The following is a 22,976-nucleotide window of genomic DNA, read 5'->3' on the forward strand; positions in this document are numbered from 1 at the left end:
ACTCAAAACAAGCCCAAATATGCTTAAAAACTTGTTTCTCAATAAAATAAAGCAATTTCATGTAGTTTCCATGCTGAGTAATTTTTTTTAGTCTGTTTCTAGTTTTGGACACAGAAAGTCATGTTAGAGCTCAAAACGCACAATTTGCTTAGTTCTTGACTTCTACACAGTAAAATAAGCAGTGTTAATATAACACTTAAAGAGTTAATTTTAACACTTCTTTGGAGCACATATGGTCCCACTCTATCGAGAGTAAAAATAACACTGACTGTAGTGTAGAATTTATAGTGTAAATAAAGCACCATAAAGTGTTAAAAAACAACACTGAGAGTGTTTTTATTTACACTTGTTATTGTACTAGAAGTTTAACACTATGGGGCACTTAACACCACTAGTGTTATTTTATTTTATTTTTTTAGATTACTGTTATTCATAGTGTTCTTATTTGGTGCAAAATATGTATTAAATACATTCAAATATTTAAAAAAATCCTTTACACAGATGTAAACATGTAAACATGTTTATTTACAAAATGGGCAAAATGGCTACTTTAAAACATGTATACAGTTCCGACTTGTCAAAATGATAAAATAAAAACATTTTGAAATAAGACCTGCATTGACAGCTAAGTAGTAACAAGACTGCAGTAAGGTACAACAAACCAAAAGAAATTATCAGACCCATAAGACATTTGCATATCAAAAGGTTTGTAATAAATTAGTTCAGTGACATTGAACACTTTCAAGGATTCACAGTGTCTTGGTTCAATTCTGTAGGCATAACGATGATCATCAAAGCAAACAGTTTTGAGTGGTGATGCAACCAGTACCACAAATTCATTTTTAACAACAATATCTTTGATTTTTAAAAACACTGGCAAATCAATGTCCAGCTCAATCTGTAAAACCAACAAAGCAGAAAAAAAAAAAAGCAACTAAGGGCAAATTTATTATCTTTACAATGCATAATCAATATAACTTTAAATCACCACAGATATTCTCTATTGTCCTTAATTCACAGAAAAATAATCTAAATCACATTAATAACTCAAATGTTCTTACCAGGCCTTTAATATCCAAATAACGTGGAAATTCAGTTAGCACATCAGTGCATCTGCTTGGGTCATGAACCATCTTGCGACGATACTGAAATGTCTCCCTCATCTTGACCTTTACTGTCACCTCCTCTGAAGTATGCTTCATAAGAGAAACAGCTTCCCTATACTGTTCTTCGGTCAGGATAACTTCTGTGCTGAATGAAGCTTCTCTCTGCAGATGGGCCACCAAAAGACTGGGGACACATCTACGGATCTCTGATGGTGCACTGTTCCTCTGAATGTTCTTTATTTTCCATGACAAGTACCCTTGTCCACTTTGAGGGTCATAATAATGTTCCTTAAAAATGTTTAAAGTAAAATAAGACATCAATCTACCACATACTTATTTAACTCATTTAATTAATTTACTTACATAACCAAGCTTTGCATATGGATCCCTAAGATATGGAAACAGGGCAATGATTCCTTGAGCATACAGTTTCTCTTACTTGTTTGGGTGGAGATGAGCTGTAATATTATAGAGAAACAATCAAATATGAATTGAAATTTAAATAATATTATTAACTTTTAAAATTAACTTTTCCCAGCAGTTAACACATTGCACTTTATAAAATTGCATCATCAAGATGAGAATTTGAATGTCACAGGCATTTGCTACAGAAGAACAAATGTCACATTAAATTTTATCCTGATGCCTTTTTAAATGTGCTCGTTCACCAAAAATTCAGTTTTGTATTTTTCCCACACATGTAAAAGAGCTTTCTAAACCTCTATAAACAGGGTTAAGTAATTAAAGAAAGAAATATTTTCAATGAATTAACCTTTTAATGACCTGACACAAATAATCTTTTAAAAATCATGTCCTTTTTATGCTTTGGGCTAGGAAATCATGACCACTGGAATAAAGAATACTTAAAATACAAGTTACCTGTGCTTTTCAGTCATATCTGCAGTAAGAATATTGACCATCTTTCTCCTGTTGCTGTCAGATAAGCATTTGGTTTTGTTGTACTCTCTGATGATTCCATCCCCACCAGGTTTAGTCTGCAGAATTTTTTGACCATCTGCAAAGTTACAAAGCACAATGAACAACCCATCTCAGGAAACATTGTGTGATGATTGTGTAGTCACATTGTGATTCTGCACCTGGATCAAATCTTAAAACATGAATTTGGTAAACTCGACTGAACTTTTGCACTTTAGTTTCATGCGTTAACACAAATGACACAGTGAGATATTATCAGAAAACAAGGCACTTTCTTTAAAATGTTTAAAATATAATTTAAAAAAATAAGTAACAATTCTAGATTCTTACTGAATAACATCCAAGGCACAGACACACACTCACAATTCCTGCTTCATCTTCAGCTCTCCTCTTTCTTGTAGGGCTGTCATCACTTAGAAGAATGGTGTCATCAGATTCATTGCTTGAAATCTCAATTGAGCTTTCTTCACTTGGTAGTGAAGGAACATGGGTCAATTCTGTTGAGAAAGAATTAAAAAACACTAAAATTAGTCGAGTTAATTTGAGTTAAGTTTCCAGAAGTTTAGTGGTTCACTACAATTTAATATTGAAAAGTTGTGGAGCATGATTGAGCCATTTGGCTGAAAATAAATCTCAAAATGTATCAATGTCATTACTTTACATTCAGTCATTTAGCGACTTTCAAATGAGAGATTTATGTTTTAAATATTTTTTGAACAAACAAGTTAAAAATATTGTGGAAAGTCACCAATAGATGGCGGTAAATGACTATTAATAAGCGAGTCATTTATTCATTCAAATGCCTGATTCGATACAAAACGAGGCAAGTCAATCATTGACTCAATTGATTCATTGAAAACGTAGATTCATTCAGTAACGAAACCTCGGAGACACAAAACAGTTCTGCTGTAGCGTTCTGGTTGTTTTTGCTGATGTTCTCTGACGAAATTTCAGTCAATAACTTTGTGTCAATTTTCGCATGTTGAAAAACAAATAAGCTCACGTTGTGTCAACCACATGTCACTCGCCTATGCTCAGCTACGTACATTTTGACGATATACATTACCATTTGAAGAATCTGGCAATAGTATCTGAAAAACACCCAAATTCGGTTGTTTCAGAACGTCCTCAAAGACGCCCCTCGTCTATTTCAGTGCCAGACTCGTCAGAAAGACGGGCCTCGGGCCTACTAGAGACACTGATGCCGAACTTCACTAAGGCTGTAAACGAACCGAAATAAGATTCAATTTAGCAGCTATGCAAACACCACCGACATTTTCAGCTTAAAATTTATTATAAAATTACAAATGCAATTACCTTCATCCAGAAAATCGGAAAGTTTCAAATCGCTGTGAGAAACTTTCACATACTTCTGTTCACTTCTGAACTTAACTTTGACGAGCATCTTCATTCCTAAAAAGTAGTTAAGTTAGTGAGTAGTTAAAAACATATTTTTAATTTAAGCATAGAAAGAGAAAGACCTCACCTTGCAGCTGGCATGTGGATAAATGGCGCTGTCTTCACGACGGGTAAAAGGAGGGGCAAAGATAACTTGGCGGGGTTTGCACTTCAGGTGTAAAAATATAATTACACCATGTAGCACCCTGCAACTACACTACAAAAGAACATTATTAACACTGTTGGTTATTAATTTAACTCTTTTAGAATTAATAACATTTAACACTGCATTTTTACACTGCTTATTTTACTGTGTATGGTCAGAAAAGCTGTTTTAGTCATTCTGAGTAAAACAACTCAAAACAAGCCCAGATATGCTTAAAAACCTGTTTCTCAGTGAGATAAAGCAATTTCATGTAGTTTCCATGCTGAGTAATTTTTTTAGTCTGTTTCTAGTTTTGGACACAGAAAGTCATGTTAGAACTCAAAACGCACAATTTGATTAGTTCTTGACTTCTCTACGGTCAGAAATGTTGTTTTAGCGATTCTGAGTAAAACAACTCTTAAAAACCTGTTTCTCAGATATGCTTAAAAACCTGTTTTCAGTGAGATAAAGCAATTTCATGTAGTTTCCATGCAAAGCAATCCTTTTTAGTCTGTTTCTAGTTTTGGACACAGAAAGTCATATATGTTTCTCAGTGAGGGCTCAAAATGCGCACAATTTGCTTAGTTCTTGACTTCTAAGGTCGGAAATGCTGTTTTAGCCATTCTGAGGTCGGAAACAACTCTAAACAAGCCCAGATATGCTTAAAAACATGTTTCTCAGTGAGATAAAGCAATTTCATGCAGTTTGCATGCAGAGCAATCCTTTTTAGTCTGTTTCTAGTTTTGGACACAGAAAGTCATATTAGAGCTCAAAACGCACAATTTGCTTAGTTCTTGACTTCTAGGTTTGGACACAGAAAGTCATATTAGAGCTCAAAACGCACAATTTGCTTAGTTCTTGACTTCTAATGCTGTTTTAGTCATTCTGAGTAAAACAACTCAAAACAAGCCCAGATATGCTTAAAAACATGTTTCTCAGCGAGATAAAGCAATTTCATGCAGTTTCCATGCAGAGCAATCCTTTTTATTCTGTTTCTAGTTTTGGACACAGAAAGTCTTATTAGGGCTCAAAACGCAAAATTTACTTAGTTTTTGACTTCTAATGCTGCTTTGGTCATTCTGAGAAAAACAACTCAAAACAAGCCCAGATATGCTTAAAAACCTGTTTCTCAGTAAAATAAAGCAATTCCATCCCATTTTTAATGCAGAGCAATCCTTTTTAGTCTGTTTCTAGCTTTGGACACAGAAAGTCATATTAGAGCTCAACATGCACAATTTGCTTAGTTCTTGACTTCTAATGCTGTTTTAGTCATTCTGAGTAAAACAACTCAAAACAAGCCCAGATATGCTTAAAAACCTGTTTTTCATTGAGATAAAGCAATTTCATGCAGTTTCCATGCAGAGCAATCCCTTTTAGTCTTTTTCAAGTTTTGGACGCAGAAAGTCATATTAGAGCTCAAAACGCACAATTTGCTTAGTTCTTGACTTCTAATGCTGTTTTAGTCATTCTGAGTAAAACAACTCAAAACAAGCCCAGATATGCTTAAAAACCTGTTTCTCAGTGAGATAAAGCAATTTCATGCAGTTTCCATCTAGAGAAATCCTTTATAGTCTGTTTCTAGTTTTGGACACAGAAAGTCATATTAGGGCTCAAAACGCACAATTTGCTTAGTTTTTATCTTCTATGGTCAGAAAACCTGTTTTAGTCATTCTGAGAAAAACAACTCAAAACAAGCCCAGATATGCTTAAAAACATGTTTCTCAGTGAGATAAAGCAATTTCATGCAGTTTCCATGCAGAGCAATCCTTTTTAGTCTGTTTCAAGTTTTGGAAGCAGAAAGTCATATTAGAGCTCAAAACGCACAATTTGCTTAGTTCTTGACTTCTAATGCTGTTTTAGTCATTCTGAGTAAAACATCTCAAAACAAGCCCAGATATGCTTAAAAACCTGTTTCTCAGTGAGATAAAGCAATTTCATGCAGTTTCCATGCAGAGAAATCCTTTATAGTCTGTTTCTAGTTTTGGACACAGAAAGTCATATTAGGGCTCAAAACGAACAATTTGCTTAGTTCTTGACTTCTATGGTCAGAAAAGCTGTTTTAGTCATTCTGAGTTTAAAATACTCAAAACAAGCCCAGATATGCTTAAAAACATGTTGTTCAGTGAGATAAAGCAATTTCATGCAGTTTCCATGCAGAGCAATCCTTTTTAGTCTGTTTCTAGTTTTGGACACAGAAAGTCATATTAGGGCTCAAAACGCACAATTTGCTTAGTTCTTGACTTCTATGGTCAGGAAAGCTGTTTTAGTCATTCTGAGTAAAACAACTCAAAACAAGCCCAGATATGCTTAAAAACCTGTTTTTCATTGAGATAAAGCAATTTCATGCAGTTTCCATGCAGAGCAATCCCTTTTAATCTTTTCAAGTTTTGGATGCAGAAAAGTCATATTAGAGCTCAAAACGCACAATTTGCTTAGTTCTTGACTTCTAATGCTGTTTTAGTCATTCTGAGTAAAAAAACTCAAAACAAGCCCAGATATGCTTAAAAACATGTTTTCAGTGAGATAAAGCAATTTCATGCAGTTTCATGCAGAGCAATCCTTTTAGTCTGTTTCTAGTTTTGGACACAGAAAGTCATATTAGGGCTCAAAACGCACAATTTGCTTAGTTTTTGACTTCTATGGTCAGAAATGCTGTTTTAGTCATTCTGAGTAAAACAACTCAAAACAAGCCCACATATGCTTAAAAACTTGTTTCTCAGTAAAATAAAGCAATTCCATCCCGTTTTAATGCAGAACAATCCTTTTAGTCTGTTTCTAGTTTTGGACACAGAAAGTCATATTAGGGCTCAAAACACACAATTTGCTTAGTTCTTGAGTTCTACGGTCAGAAAAGCTGTTTTAGTCATTCTGAGTAAAACAACTCAAAACAAGCCCAGATATGCTTAAAAACCTGTTTCTCAGTGAGATAAAGCAATTTCATGCATTTTCCATGCAGAGCAATCCTTTTTAGTCTGTTTCTAGTTTTGGACACAGAAAGTCATATTAGAGCTCAAAACGCACAATTTGCTTAGTTCTTGACTTCTGACGGTCTAATGCTGTTTTAGTCATTCTGAGTAAAACAACTCAAAACAAGCCCAGATATGCTTAAAAACATGTTTCTCAGTGAGATAAAGCAATTTCATGTAGTTTCCATGCAGCGTAGTCCTTTTTAGTCTGTTTCTAGTTTTGGACACAGAAAGTCATATTAGAGCTCAAAACGCACAATTTGCTTAGTTCTTGACTTCTGTGGTCAGAAATGCTGTTTTAGTCATTCTGATTAAAACAACTCAAAACAAGCCCAGATATGCTTAAAAACCTGTTTCTCAGTGAGATAAAGCAATTTCATGCATTTTTCATGCAGAGCAATCCTTTTTAGTCTGTTTTAAGTTTTGGACACAGAAAGTCATATTAGAGCTCAAAACGCACAATTTGCTTAGTTTTAGTCATTCTGAGTAAAACAACTCAAAACAAGCCCACATTTGCTTAAAAACCTGTTTTTCAGTGAGATAAAGCAATTTCATGCATTTTCCATGCAGAGCAATACTTTTTAGTCTGTTTCTAGTTTTGGACACAGAAAGTCTTATTAGAGCTCAAAACGCACAATTTGCTTAGTTTTTGACTTCGAATGCTGTTTTAGTCATTCTGAGTAATACAACTCAAAACAAGCCCAGATATGCTTAAAAACATGTTTCTCAGTGAGATAAAGCAATTTCATGTTGTTTCTGTGCTGAGCAATCCTTTTTAGTCTGTTTCTAGTTTTGGACACAGAAAGTCATATTAGGGATCAAAACGCACAATTTGCTTAGTTCTTGATTTCTACGGTCAAGAAAAGCTGTTTTAGTCATTCTGAGTAAAACAACTCAAAACAAGCCCAGATATGCTTAAAAACCTGTTTCTCAGTGAGATAAAGCAATTTCATGCATTTTCCATGCAGAGCAATCCTTTTTAGTCTTTTTCTAGTTTTGGACGCAGAAAGTCATTTTAGAGCTCAAAACGCACAATTTGCTTAGTTCTTGACTTCTACGGTCAGAAAAGCTGTTTTAGCCATTCTGAGTAAAACAACTCAAAACAAGCCCAGATATGAATAAAAACCTGTTTCTCAGTGAGAAAAAGCAAATTTATGTAGTTTCCATGCTAAATAATCCCTTTTAGTCTGTTTCTAGCTTTGGACACAGAAAGTCATATTAGAGCTCAAAACGCACAATTTTGCTTAGTTCTTGACTTCTAATGCTGTTTTAGTCATTCTGAGTAAAACAACTCAAAACAAGCCCAGATATGCTTAAAAACTTGTTTCTCAGTAAAATAAAGCAATTCTATCCCGTTTTAATGCAGAACAATCCTTTTTAGTCTGTTTCTAGTTTTGGATACAGAAAGTCATTTTAGAGCTCAAAACGCACACATTTGCTTAGTTCTTGACTTCTAATGCTGTTTTAGTCATTCTGAGTAAAAAACTCAAAACAAGCCCAGATATGCTTAAAAACCTGTTGTTCAGTGAGATAAAGCAATTTCATGCCTTTTCCATGCAGAGCAATACTTTTTAGTCTGTTTCTAGTTTTGGACACAGAAAGTCATATTAGAGCTCAAAACGCACAATTTGCTTAGTTCTTGACTTCTAATGCTGTTTTAGTCATTCTGATTAAAACAACTCAAAACAAGCCCAGATATGCTTAAAAACCTGTTTCTCAGTGAGATAAAGCAATTTCATGCATTTTCCATGCAGAGCAATACTTTTTAGTCTGTTTCTAGTTTTGGACACAGAAAGTCTTATTAGAGCTCAAAACGCACAATTTGCTTAGTTTTTGACTTCTAATGCTGTTTTAATCATTCTGAGCGAAACAACTCTAAACAAGCCCAGATATGCTTAAAAACTTAATTCTCAGTAAAATAAAGCAAATCCATCCCGTTTTAATGCAGAACAATCCTTTTTATTCTGTTTCTACTTTTGGACACAGAAAGTCATATTAGAGCTCAAAACGCACAATTTGCTTTGTTCTTGACTTCTAATGCTGTTTTAGTCATTCTGAGTAAATCAACTCAAAAAAAGCCCAGATATGCTTAAAAACATGTTTCTCAGTGAGATAAAGCAATTTCATGTAGTTTCCATGCTGAGTAGTCCTTTTTAGTCTGTTTCTAGCTTTGGACACAGAAAGTCATATTAGGGCTCAAAACACACAATTTGCTTAGTTCTTGACTTCTATGGTCAGAAAAGCTGTTTTAGTCATTATGAGTAAAACAACTCAAAACAAGCCCAGATATGCTTAAAAACTTAATTTTCAGTAAAATAAAGCAAATCCATCCCGTTTTAATGCAGAACAATCCTTTTTAGTCTGCTTCTAGTTTTGGACACAGAAAGTCTTATTAGAGCTCAAAACGCACAATTTGCTTAGTTCCTGACTTCTAATGCTGTTTTAGTCATTCTGAGTAAAACAATTCAAAACAAGCCCAGATATGCTTAAAAACTTGTTTCTCAGTAAAATAAAGCAATTCCATCCTGTTTTAATGCAGAACAATCCTTTTTAGTCTGTTTCTAGTTTTGGACACAGAAAGTCATATTAGGGCTCAAAACACACAATTTGCTTAGTTCTTGACTTCTACGGTCAGAAAAGCTGTTTTAGTCATTATGAGTAAAACAACTCAAAACAAGCCCAGATATGCTTAAAAACCTGTTTCTCAGTGAGATAAAGCAATTTCATGCATTTTCCATGCAGAGCAATCCTTTTTAGTCTTTTTCTAGTTTTGGACGCAGAAAGCCATATTAGAGCTCAAAACGCACAATTTGCTTAGTTCCTGACTTCTAATGCTGTTTTAGTCATTCTGATAAAAACAACTCAAAACAAGCCCAGATATGCTTAAAAAACTGTTTCTCAGTGAGATAAAGCAATTTCATGTAGTTTCCATGCAGAGCAATCCTTTTTAGTCTGTTTCTAGCTTTGGACACAGAAAGTCATATTAGGCTAAAACACACAATTTGCTTAGTTCTTGACTTCTATGGTCAGAAAAGCTGTTTTAGTCATTATGAGTAAAACAACTCAAAACAAGCCCAGATATGCTTAAAAACTTGTTTCTCAGTAAAATGAAGCAATTTCATGCAGTTTCCATGCAGAGCAATCCTTTTTAGTCTGTTTCTAGCTTTGGACACAGAAAGTCATATTAGAGCTCAAAACGCACAATTTGCTTAGTTCTTGACTTCTGTGGTCAGAAATGCTGTTTTAGTCATTCTGATTAAAACAACTCAAAACAAGCCCAGATATGCTTAAAAACCTGTTTCTCAGTGAGATAAAGCAATTTCATGCATTTTTCATGCAGAGCAATCCTTTTTAGTCTGTTTTAAGTTTTGGACACAGAAAGTCATATTAGAGCTCAAAACGCACAATTTGCTTAGTTTTAGTCATTCTGAGTAAAACAACTCAAAACAAGCCCACATTTGCTTAAAAACCTGTTTTTCAGTGAGATAAAGCAATTTCATGCATTTTCCATGCAGACCAATCCTTTTTAGTCTGTTTCTAGTTTTGGACACAGAAAGTCATATTAGAGCTCAAAACGCACAATTTGCTTAGTTCTTGACTTCTAATGCTGTTTTAGTCATTCTGATTAAAACAACTCAAAACAAGCCCAGATATGCTTAAAAACCCTTTTCTCAGTGAGATAAAGCAATTTCATGCATTTTCCATGCAGAGCAATACTTTTTAGTCTGTTTCTAGTTTTGGACACAGAAAGTCTTATTAGAGCTCAAAACGCACAATTTGCTTAGTTTTTGACTTCTAATGCTGTTTTAATCATTCTGAGCGAAACAACTCTAAACAAGCCCAGATATGCTTAAAAACTTAATTCTCAGTAAAATAAAGCAAATCCATGTTTTAATGCAGAACAATCCTTTTAGTCTGTTTCTACTTTGGACACAGAAAGTCATATTAGAGCTCAAAACGCACAATTTGCTTTGTTCTTGACTTCTAATGCTGTTTTAGTCATTCTGAGTAAATCAACTCAAAACAAGCCCAGATATGCTTAAAAACATGTTTCTCAGTGAGATAAAGCAATTTCATGTAGTTTCCATGCTGAGTAGTCCTTTTTAGTCTGTTTCTAGCTTTGGACACAGAAAGTCATATTAGGGCTCAAAACACACAATTTGCTTAGTTCTTGACTTCTATGGTCAGAAAAGCTGTTTTAGTCATTATGAGTAAAACAACTCAAAACAAGCCCAGATATGCTTAAAAACTTAATTTTCAGTAAAATAAAGCAAATCCATCCCGTTTTAATGCAGAACAATCCTTTTTAGTCTGCTTCTAGTTTTGGACACAGAAAGTCTTATTAGAGCTCAAAACGCACAATTTGCTTAGTTCCTGACTTCTAATACTGTTTTAGTCATTCTGATAAAAACAACTCAAAACAAGCCCAGATATGCTTAAAAAACTGTTTCTCAGTGAGATAAAGCAATTTCATGTAGTTTCCATGCAGAGCAATCCTTTTTAGTCTGTTTCTAGCTTTGGACACAGAAAGTCATATTAGGGCTAAAACACACAATTTGCTTAGTTCTTGACTTCTATGGTCAGAAAAGCTGTTTTAGTCTTTCTGAGTAAAACAACTCAAAACAAGCACAGATAGTATTAAAAACCTGTTTCTCAGTGAGAAAAAGCAAATTCATGTAGTTTCCATGCTGAGTAGTCCTTTTTAGTCTGTTTCTAGCTTTGGACATAGAAAGTCATATTAGAGCTCAAAACGCACAATTTGCTTAGTTCTTGACTTCTACGGTCAGAAAAGCTGTTTTAGTCATTCTGAGTAAAACAACTCAAAACAAGCCCAGATATGCTTAAAAACTTGTTTCTCAGTAAAATAAAGCAATTCCATCCCGTTTTAATGCAGAACAATCCTTTTTAGTCTGTTTCTAGTTTTGGACACAGAAAGTCATATTAGAGCTCAAAACGCACAATTTGCTTAGTTCTTGACTTCTACGGTCAGAAAAGCTGTTTTAGTCATTCTGAGTAAAACAACTCAAAACAAGCCCAGATATGATTAAAAACCTGTTTCTTAGTGATATAAAGCAATTTAATGTAGTTTCCATGCAGAGCAATCCTTTTTAGTCTGTTTCAAGTTTTGGACGCAGAAAGTCATATTAGAGCTCAAAACGCACAATTTGCTTAGTTCTTGACTTCTATGGTCAGAAATGCTGTTTTAGTCATTCTGATAAAAACAACTCAAAACAAGCCCAGTTATGCTTAAAAACCTGTTTCTCAGTGAGATAAAGCAATTTCATGCATTTTCCATGCAGAGCAATCCTTTTTAGCCTGTTTCTAGTTTTGGACACAGAAAGTCTTATTAGAGCTCAAAACGTACAATTTGCTTAGTTCTTGACTTCTAATGCTGTTTTAATCATTCTGAGCGAAACAACTCTAAACAAGCCCAGATATGCTTAAAAACATGTTTCTCAGTGAGATAAAGCAATTTCATGTAGTTTCCATGCAGAGCAATCCTTTTTAGTCTGTTTCAAATTTTGGACGCAGAAAGTCATATTAGAGCTCAAAACGCACAATTTGCTTAGTTCTTGACTTCTAATGCTGTTTTAGTCATTCTGAGTAAAACAACTCAAAACAAGCCCAGATATGCTTAAAAACCTGTTGTTCAGAGATAAAGCAATTTCATGCATTTTCCATGCAGAGCAATACTTTTTAGCCTGTTTCTAGTTTTGGACACAGAAAGTCTTATTAGAGCTCAAAACGCACAATTTGCTTAGTTCTTGACTTCTAATGCTGTTTTAATCATTCTGAGCGAAACAACTCTAAACAAGCCCAGATATGCTTAAAAACATGTTTCTCAGTGAGATAAAGCAATTTCATGTAGTTTCCATGCAGAGCAATCCTTTTTAGTCTGTTTCAAATTTTGGACGCAGAAAGTCATATTAGAGCTCAAAACGCACAATTTGCTTAGTTCTTGACTTCTAATGCTGTTTTAGTCATTCTGAGTAAAACAACTCAAAACAAGCCCAGATATGCTTAAAAACCTGTTGTTCAGAGATAAAGCAATTTCATGCATTTTCCATGCAGAGCAATACTTTTTAGTCTGTTTCTAGTTTTGGACACAGAAAGTCTTATTAGAGCTTAAAACGCACAATTTGCTTAGTTTTTGACTTCTAATGCTGTTTTAATCATTCTGAGCTAAACAACTCTAAACAAGCCCAGATATGCTTAAAAACATGTTTCTCAGTGAGATAAAGCAATTTCATGTAGTTTCCATGCTGAGCAATCCTTTTTAGTCTGTTTCTAGTTTTGGACACAGAAAGTCATATTAGGGCTCAAAACGCACAATTTGCTTAGTTTTTGACTTCTATGGTCAGAAAAGCTGTTTTAGTCATTCTGAGTAAAACAACTCAAAACAAGCCCAGATATGCTTAAAAACTTGTTTCTCAGTAAAATAAAGCAATTCCATCCCGTTTTAATGCAGAACAATCCTTTTTAGTCTGTTTCTAGTTTTGGACACAGAAAGTCATATTAGAGCTCAAAACGCACAATTTGCTTAGTTCTTGACTTCTAATGCTGTTTTAGTCATTCTGAGTAAAACAACTCTAAACAAGCCCAGATATGCTTAAAAACATGTTTCTCAGTGAGATAAAGCAATTTCATGTAGTTTCCATGCAGAGCAATCCTTTTTAGTCTGTTTCAAATTTTGGACGCAGAAAGTCATATTAGAGCTCAAAAAGCACAATTTGCTTAGTTCCTCTTCAGGAACTCGAGCTGCGTCACAAACGCTTCGGGAACGCCTTCGGCGTGAGCCGTTCTGAACCACGTGTGAAATCTGTCCAATGGAGGGGAGCGATGTCATGGACGAGATGACGTCGCCGACCAGGAAGTATAAAGTCACGCTTCTGTCGTTCAGTAAGCGCTCTTTGTGATTCTGTCTGTGATTATTGTTGTCTGTCTAGATAAATGATAAGCATGTCTGATAGTCAAGGAGTAAAGAGAAAGAGTAAAAGCAAGCACGCTGGTGATCTGCCGCGTTTCAAGCGGTGTTCTGATCCCTGCCCTCGCTACATCACGGGCGGGGATACACACAGCTTGTGCGTGGCGTGCCTGGGAGCGGAGCATGCGGCGTCAGCCCTCGAGGGGACTGATTGCCTGCATTGTTTGCAGCTGCCGCTGCGAACACTCCGCTCCCGGAGGGCTCTCTTTGAGGAGGGAGCCTTCACCAGCGTTCCCAGGGGTGCGGGACCCGCTTCCGGCGAAGCGGAGCGGCGAACGCACGTCTGGGGATCGCAAATCGATCTGGCGGAGGAGATGGAGACGGGCTCGTCCCTTTCTCCATCGGAATCCGCCAGATCGGGCGCTCAATCCCGTGTGTCCGAAGCCCGAACTCCGGCTTCTTCGGCCACGGGGGAGACGTCCACTCGCGCTCACTCTTCCTCCGAGGAGGTTGATGTTGAGGTGGTGGACGACGCGCCATTGCACACGCCGCAGTATGAGGAGCTCTTAAAGGTGGTAACTCGTGCGGTAGCCAAACTGAACATCGATTGGCCCGCCGAGCGATACGCTGAGCCTCAGAAATCTAAATTAGATGAAAGATTTCTGAGAGCAAAGCAGCCACCTCTGAGACGGAGCCTTCCGTTCTTCCCAGACCTCCACAGTGAACTGTCGAGGTCCTGGGGAAGGCTGTACTCCGCTCGTGTTTTCTCCCCCACCGCTGCTAGTTATTATGGCAATGTGGCGGGAGTCGCGGAGTGCGGCTATAAGGCGATGCCCCGGGTAGAACAGTCTCTTGCTACCTATCTGTCTGTTAGAGGTTAGACTCTGTTAATGAGGTCGTTGATAGGTAACTCTGAGTAACTCTGCTATCTCTGCCCTCGTGCCAGAGCGCGGAGGCTTCCAGCACGTTTCCCCAGCCGGATTCACCCGAGGGTGCGTCACTGCCGGGGAACACGCCACCCCTGCGGGGTCCCATTTACAGCTAGCCCGGTGTCTGCCTGCCGGTCAACCGCTTCAGGCCACCGAGTTACCTGTATCTCACACACCAGAGGTCAGCCTCGAGAGGCTGATTCCCTTAGTAGATTATTTAGCAGCGTGGAAACTTCTGCCAAATGTATCTCAATGGGTCATACTGACGATAGAGAAAGGCTATCGAATTCAGTTCGGTTCTCCACCACCGACATTCAGGGGATTCACACCGACAGTAGTCGGCCCCCAGCAGGCTCTGGTGATGGAACAGGAAGTAGAATCCCTGCTCAGGAAGGAAGCCATCGAGGTGGTCCCTCCTCATGCTGTGGAATCTGGATTTTACAGCCGCTACGGGGGGTTGCGTCCTATCATAGATCTGAGGGTCTTGAACCGCTCAGTCAACAGACTGAAGTTCAAAATGCTTACCATCAAGCATGTGGCGACTCAAATCAGATCCAAGGACTGGTTCGTCAACATAGATCTGAAAGACGCATACTTCCATATATCCATCCTTCCTCAACACAGGAAGTTTCTGAGGTTTGCTTTCGTGGGCGTAGCATACCAATATCGAGTACTTCCGTTCGGCCTAGCACTCTCACCCCGCACATTTACGAAGTGTATGGATGCAGCTCTGGCTCCACTGAGACTCCATACTCAATTATATCGACGATTGGTTGATATTAGCTCAATCAAAGCAGATGGCAGTTCAACATCGAGATGTTGTTCTGTCTCACATGGGGGAGCTGGGTTTGAGTCTGAACGCCAAGAAGACTGTATTGCGTCCCGTTCAGAGGACCACATACCTAGGCGTGGTGTGGGATTCGACCACAATGTGGGCACGTTTGTCTCCTGCCCGTGTGCAGTCAATCCTCATGTCAGTCGAGAGAGTCAGGGAAGGCCAGTCATTCACTGTCAAGCAGTATCAGAGACTGCTGGGCCTCATGGCAGCTGCGTCCAACGTGATACCCTTTGGCCTGCTGTACATGAGACCCCTACAGTGGTGGCTCAGGACCAAGGGGTTCTCCCCGAGGGGAAACCCACTCCGCAAAATCAAAGTGTCACGCCGTGCAGTTCGGGCCTTAGACTTGTGGAGGAAGCCTTGGTTCCTGAATCAGGGCCCAAGGTTGGGAGCTCTATGTCGCCGTACCTCCCTTGCGACGGATGCATCCCTAACCGGTTGGGGCGCAGTGTTGAACGGGCGCCCGGCCCACGGTCTGTGGAGCGATCACCACCAGGGGTGGCATATCAATCTGCTAGAGATGTTAGCGGTATTTCGTGCTTTGAAGCACTTTCTCCCAGACCTGAGAGGTCACCATGTGTTGGTGCACACCGACAACACAGCGGTGGTCTCTTACATCAACCACCAGGGAGGACTGCATTCGCGCCCCTTGAACAAGCTGGCGCACCAGATCCTTGTGTGGTCCCAGGACAAAATCTGCACGCTGAGAGCGACCAACATCCCTGGGCATCTCAATACTGGAGCCGACACCCTGTTGAGACAGGGGTTGAGGCCGGGGGAATGGATGCTTTACCCCGACGTGGTGAAGCAGATCTGGTCGAGATTTTACCAGGCAGAGGTGGACCTCTTTGCTTCTCGAGGGAATGCACAATATCCCCTCTGGTTCTCTCTAGTTCATCCAGCTCCCCTGGGACTGGATGCCATGTCACAGGCGTGTCCGAGGCGTCGCCTGTACGCATTTCCCCCGATTGCCCTGCTCCCAGGAGTTCTGGCGAGAGTGCGCCAGGACGGAGTCAGACTACTGCTGGTAGCCCCGTTCTGGCCGGGCCGAGTATGGTTTGCGGACCTCATCGGCCTAGTAGACGGTCATCCGTGGGAGATCCCCCTGAGGCCGGATCTACTCTCTCAGGCGGGGGGAACAATAGTTCACCCTCGCCCGGAGTTATTGAAGCTGTGGGTGTGGCTGACGGACGGGCACAACTCATAGCCTCTGGTCTTTCAGCTGAGGTTGTTGAGACCATCCTCCAATCCAGAGCTCCCTCTACGAGGAGCGTGTATGCCAGGAGGTGGGAAATGTTCACTTCCTGGTGTGGAGACCGCCACTTAAACCCAGTTAACTGCCCAGTAGGTTCAGTGCTGGAGTTCCTTCAGGCGAGATTCTCCACCGGGTTATCCCACTCCACCCTAAAGGTCTACGTGTCAGCTATATCTGCATATCATGACCCTATTGGTGGCCACTCAGTGGGCAGATACCCATTAGTTACACGATTCCTCCACGGTGTGCTGAGGCTGAGACCTCCAGTGCGGACCAGAATTCCCCCCTGGGATTTGGTTGTGGTGTTAGAGAATCTGTGTAAGGCACCCTTCGAGCCCCTCGAAGAGGTTCCCTTACCTGTCTTATCTTTTAAGACAGCATTTCTCCTCGCCATCACCTCTCTGCGGAGGGTGGGAGATCTGCAGGCCCTCTCAGTGGCCCCTACTTACCTGGACTTTGCCCCAGGCATGTCCAAGGCTTTTTTATACCCACGAGTGGGTTATACACCTAAAGTGCCCTCTGTTACACCGCAGCCGATCGTACTGCAGGCCTTCTGTCCTCCCCCCTTCCAGGATCCAGACCAGCGGAGCACTGGACACTTATACTGCGTCTCTGCGGAGGTCGGACCAATTACTTATTTATTTTGGTCCGACGAATAGGGGTGGAGCTGCTGCTAAGCGGACTGTTAGCAGGTGGATAGTTGAGGCTATCCACCTGTCCTATGAGGCCTCTGCACTCCCATTCCCTCTCGAGGTCAGAGCGCACTCTACCAGGGGTATGGCGGCCTCTAAGGCCTATCTTAGCGGTGTCCCCCTCGGGGACATCTGCAACGCTGCGGGGTGGTCCACGCCCTCCACTTTTGCCCGGTTCTACAACTTGGACATGAGGGCTGCTCCTGGCTCCTCGGTCCTTTCCTGATGGGTGGTCTGAGGACCCCGTTTTCAGGCAGGGCCTTGGAATTATGGTGGCGTGGGCATCTCGTTCCCAAAGCGTTTCTGACGCAGCTCAAGTTCCTGAAGAGGAACGTCTCAGGTTACGAATGTAACCATGGTTCCTCTAGGGAACGAGACGCTGCGTCCCGATGCCATACTTCCCGCACCCCTGCCGGCGCTTACTTCCCTACGAGGCTGGTGCCGGCATCGCAGAGCGTGACTTTATACTTCCTGGTCGGCGACGTCATCTCGTCCATGACGTCGCCCTCCATTGGACAGCAGATTTCACACGTGGTTCAGAGCGGCTCACGCCGAAGGCGTGCCCGAAGCGTTTGTGACGCAGCGTCTCGTTCCCTAGAGGAACCATGGTTACATTCGTAACCTGAGACGTTCTTGACTTCTAATGCTGTTTTAATCATTCTGAGCGAAACAACTCTAAACCAGCCCAGATATGCTTAAAAACATGTTTCTCAGTGAGATAAAGCAATTTAATGTAGTTTCCATGCAGAACCATCCTTTTTAGTCTGTTTCTAGATTTGGACACAGAAAGTCATATTAGAGCTCAAAACAATTTGCTTAGTTCTTGACTTCTACTGTCAGAAAAGCTGTTTTAGTCATTCTGAGTAAAACAACTCAAAACAAGCCCAGATATGATTAAAAACCTGTTTCTCAGTGAGAAAAAGCAAACTCATGTAGTTTCCATGCTGAGTAGTCCTTTTTAGTCTGTTTCTAGCTTTGGACACAGAAAGTCATATTAGGGCTCAAAACACACAATTTGCTTAGTTCTTGACTTCTATGGTCAGAAATGCTGTTTTAGTCATTCTGAGAAATACAACTCAAAACAAGCCCAGATATGCTTAAAAACCTGTTGTTCAGTGAAATAAAGCAATTTTATGCATTTTCCATGCAGAGCAATACTTTTTAGTCTGTTTCTAGTTTTGGACACAGAAAGTCTTATTAGAGCTCAAAACGCACAATTTGCTTAGTTTTTGACTTCTATGGTCAGAAATGCTGTTTTAGTCATTCTGATAAAAACAACTCAAAACAAGCCCACATATGCTTAAAAACCTGTTTCTCAGTGAGATAAAGCAATTTCATGCATTTTCCATGCAGAGCAATCCTTTTTAGTCTGTTTCTAGTTTTGGACACAGAAAGTCTTATTAGAGCTCCAAACCCACAATTTGCTTAGTTCTTGACTTCTAATGCTGTTTTAATCATTCTGAGCGAAACAACTCTAAACAAGCCCAGATATGCTTAAAAACATGTTTCTCAGTGAGATAAAGCAATTTCATGTAGTTTCCATGCAGAACAATCCTTTTTAGTCTGTTTCTAGATTTGGACACAGGAAGTCATATTAGAGCTCAAAACGCACAATTTGCTTAGTTCTTGACTTCTACGGTCAGAAAAGCTGTTTTAGCCATTCTGAGTAAAACAACTCAAAACAAGCCAAGATATGATTAAAAACCTTTTTCTCAGGTGAGAAAAAAGCAAATTCATGTAGTTTCCATGCTAAATAGTCCTTTTTAGTGTGTTTCTAGCTTTGGACACAGAAAGTCATATTAGGTCTCAAAACACACAATTTGCTTAGTTCTTGACTTCTACGGTCAGAAAAGCAGTTTTAGTCATTATGAGTAAAACAACTCAAAACAAGCCCAGATATGCTTAAAAACTTGTTTCTCAGTAAAATAAAGCAATTTCATGCAGTTTCCATGCAGAGCAATCCTTTTTAGTCTGTTTCAAGTTTTGGACGCAGAAAGTCATATTAGAGCTCAAAACGCACAATTTGCTTAGTTCTTGACTTCTAATGCTGTTTTAGTTATTCTGAGTAAAACAACTCAAAACAAGCCCAGATATGCTTAAAAACATGTTTCTCAGTGAGATAAAGCAATTTCATGTAGTTTCCATGCAGAGCAATACTTTTTAGTCTGTTTCTAGTTTTGGACACAGAAAGTCTTATTAGAGCTCAAAACGCACAATTTGCTTAGTTCTTGACTTCTAATGCTGTTTTAATCATTCTGAGCGAAACAACTCTAAACAAGCCCAGATATGCTTAAAAACATGTTTCTCAGTGAGATAAAGCAATTTCATGTAGTTTCCATGCAGAACAATCCTTTTTAGTCTGTTTCTAGATTTGGACACAGAAAGTCATGTTAGAGCTCAAAACGCACAATTTGCTTAGTTCTTGACGTCTACGGTCAGAAAAGCTGTTTTAGTCATTCTGAGTAAAACAACTCAAAACAAGCCCAGATATGCTTAAAAACCTGTTTCTCAGTGAGAAAAAGCAAATTCATGTAGTTTCCATGCTGAGTAGTCCTTTTTAGTCTGTTTCTAGCTTTGGACACAGAAAGTCATATTAGGGCTCAAAACACACAATTTGCTTAGTTCTTGACTTCTAATGCTGTTTTAGTCATTCTGAGTAATACAACTCAAAACAAGCCCAGATATGCTTAAAAACCTGTTGTTCAGTGAGATAAAGCAATTTTATGCATTTTCCATGCAGAGCAATACTTTTTAGTCTGTTTCTAGTTTTGGACACAGAAAGTCTTATTAGAGCTCAAAACGCACAATTTGCTTAGTTTTTGACTTCTAATGCTGTTTTAATCATTCTGAGCGAAACAACTCTAAACAAGCCCAGATATGCTTAAAAACATGTTTCTTAGTGAGATAAAGCAATTTCATGTTGTTTCCATGCTGAGCAATCCTTTTTAGTCTTTTTCTAGTTTTGGACACAGAAAGTCATATTAGGGATCAAAACGCACAATTTGCTTAGTTCTTGAGTTCTACGGTCAAGAAAAGCTGTTTTAGTCATTCTCAGTAAAACAACTCAAAACAAGCCCAGATATGCTTAAAAACTTGTTTCTCAGTAAAATAAAGCAATTTCATCACGTTTTAATGCAGAACAATCCTTTTTAGTCTGTTTCTAGTTTTGGACACAGAAAGTCATATTAGAGCTCAAAACGCACAATTTGCTTAGTTCTTGACTTCTAATGCTGTTTTAGTCATTCTGAGTAAGACAACTCAAAACAAGCCCAGATATGCTTAAAAACCTGTTTCTCAGTGAGATAAAGCAATTTCATGTAGTTTCCATGCAGAGCAATCCTTTTTAGTCTGTTTCAAGTTTTGGACGCAGAAAGTCATATTAGAGCTCAAAACGCACAGTTTGCTTAGTTTCATCTCAGTGAGATAAAACAATTTCATACATTTTCCATGCAGAGCAATCCTTTTTAGTCTGTTTCTAGTTTTGGACGCAGAAAGTCATATTAGAGCTCAAAACGCACAATTTGCTTAGTTCTTGACTTCTACGGTCAGAAAAGCTGTTTTAGTCATTCTGAGTGAAACAACTCAAAACAAGCTCAGATATGCTTAAAAACTTGTTTCTCAGTAAAATAAAGCAATTTCATGCAGTTTCCATGCAGAGCAATCCTTTTTAGTCTGTTTCAAGTTTGGACGCAGAAAGTCATATTAGAGCTCAAAACGAACAATTTGCTTAGTTCTTCACTTCTAATGCTGTTTTAGTCATTCTGAGTAAAACAACTCAAAACAAGCCCAGATATGCTTAAAAACCTGTTTCTCAGTGAGATAAAGCAATTTCATGCATTTTCCATGCAGAGCAATCCTTTTTAGTCTGTTTCTAGTTTTGGACACAGAAAGTCATATTAGAGCTCAAAACGCACAATTTGCTTAGTTCTTCACTTCTAATGCTGTTTTAGTCATTCTGAGTAAAACAACTCAAAACAAGCCCAGATATGATTAAAAACCTGTTTTTCAGTGAGATAAAGCAGTTTAATGCATTTTCCATGCAGACCAATCCTTTTTATTCTGTTGCTAGTTTTGGGCACAGAAAGTCATATTAGAGCTCAAAACGCACAATTTGCTTAGTTCTTGACTTCTAATGCTGTTTTAATCATTCTGAGCGAAACAACTCTAAACAAGCCCAGATATGCTTAAAAACCTGTTTCTCAGTGAGATAAAGCAATTTCATGTAGTTTCCATGCAGAGCAATCCTTTTTAGTCTGTTTCAAGTTTTGGACGCAGAAAGTCATATTAGAGCTCAAAACGCACAATTTGCTTAGTTCTTGACTTCTATGGTCAGAAATGCTGTTTTAGTCATTCTGATAAAAAACAACTCAAAACAAGCCCAAATATGCTTAAAAACCTGTTTCTCAGTAAAATAAAGCAATTCCATCCCGTTTTAATGCAGAGCAATCCTTTTTAGTCTGTTTCTAGTTTTGGACACAGAAAGTCATATTAGAGCTCAAAACGCACAATTTGCTTAGTTCTTGACTTCTAATGCTGTTTTAGTCATTCTGAGTAAAAGAACTCAAAACAAGCACAGATATGCTTAAAAACTTGTTTCTCAGTTAAATAAAGCAATTCCATACCGTTTTAATGCAGAACAATCCTTTTTAGTCTGTTTCTACTTTTGGACGCAGAAAGTCATATTAGAGCTCAAAACGCACAATTTGCTTAGTTCTTGACTGCTAATGCTGTTTTAATCATTCTGAGCGAAACAACTCTAAACAAGCCCAGATATGCTTAAAAACCTGTTTCTCAGTGAGATAAAGCAATTTCATGTAGTTTCCATGCAGAGCAATCCTTTTTAGTCTGTTTCAAGTTTTGGACGCAGAAAGTCATATTAGAGCTCAAAACGCACAATTTGCTTAGTTCTTGACTTCTACGGTCAGAAAAGCTGTTTTAGTCATTCTGAGCGAAACAACGCAAAACAAGCCCAGATATGCTTAAAAACCTGTTTCTCAGTGAGAAAAAGCAATTTCATGTAGTTTCCATGCAGAGGAATCCTTTTTAGTCTATTTCTAGTTTTGGACACAGAAAGTCATATTAGGGATCAAAACGCACAATTTGCTTAGTTCTTGACTTCTTACGGTCAGAAAAGCTGTTTTAGTCATTCTGAGTAAAACAACTCAAAACAAGCCCAGAAATGCTTAAAAACTTGTTTCTCAGTAAAATAAAGCAATTCCATCCCGTTTTAATACAGAACAATCCTTTTTAGTCTGTTTCTAGTTTTGGACACAGAAAGTCATATTAGAGCTCAAAACGCACAATTTGCTTAGTTCTTGACTTCTAATGCTTTTTTAGTCATTCTGAGTAAAACAACTCAAAACAAGCCCAGATATGCTTAAAAACCTGTTTCTCAGTGAGATAAAGCAATTTCATGCATTTTCCATGCAGAGCAATCCTTTTTAGTCTGTTTCTAGTTTTGGACGCAGAAAGTCATATTAGAGCTCAAAACGCACAATTTGCTTAGTTCTTGACTTCTAATGCTGTTTTAGTCATTCTGAGTAAAACAACTCAAAACAAACCCAGATATACTTAAAAACCTGTTGTTCAGTGAGATAAAGCAATTTCATCCCGTTTTAATGCAGAACAATCCTTTTTAGTCTGTTTCTACTTTTGGACACAGAAAATCATATTAGAGCTCAAAACGCACAATTTGCTTAGTTTTTGAGTTCTAATGCTGTTTGAATCATTCTGTGCGAAAAAACTCTAAACAAGCCCAGATATGCTTAAAAACATGTTTCAGTGAG

At 38.6% G+C, this 22,976-nt stretch overlaps 1 protein-coding gene and 1 long non-coding RNA gene across 2 annotated transcripts in view; one reads left to right on the forward strand and one right to left on the reverse strand.

The window, feature by feature from the left end:
- Positions 1 to 22,976, forward strand: part of LOC122328461 — a 106,904-nt gene that overhangs the window by 71,033 nt on the left and 12,895 nt on the right. The gene's annotated exons all lie outside the window — the stretch shown is intronic.
- On the reverse strand, positions 3,198 to 3,551 carry LOC122328463. The gene is made up of 3 exons (XR_006247796.1): positions 3,529 to 3,551; positions 3,360 to 3,455; positions 3,198 to 3,262 (listed from the first exon to the last, which is right to left on the reverse strand). It is a non-coding gene; the product is annotated as an uncharacterized LOC122328463 (long non-coding RNA).

This window comes from Puntigrus tetrazona, chromosome 23 (assembly GCF_018831695.1).
Source record: "Puntigrus tetrazona isolate hp1 chromosome 23, ASM1883169v1, whole genome shotgun sequence".
Taxonomy (NCBI): domain Eukaryota; kingdom Metazoa; phylum Chordata; class Actinopteri; order Cypriniformes; family Cyprinidae; genus Puntigrus; species Puntigrus tetrazona.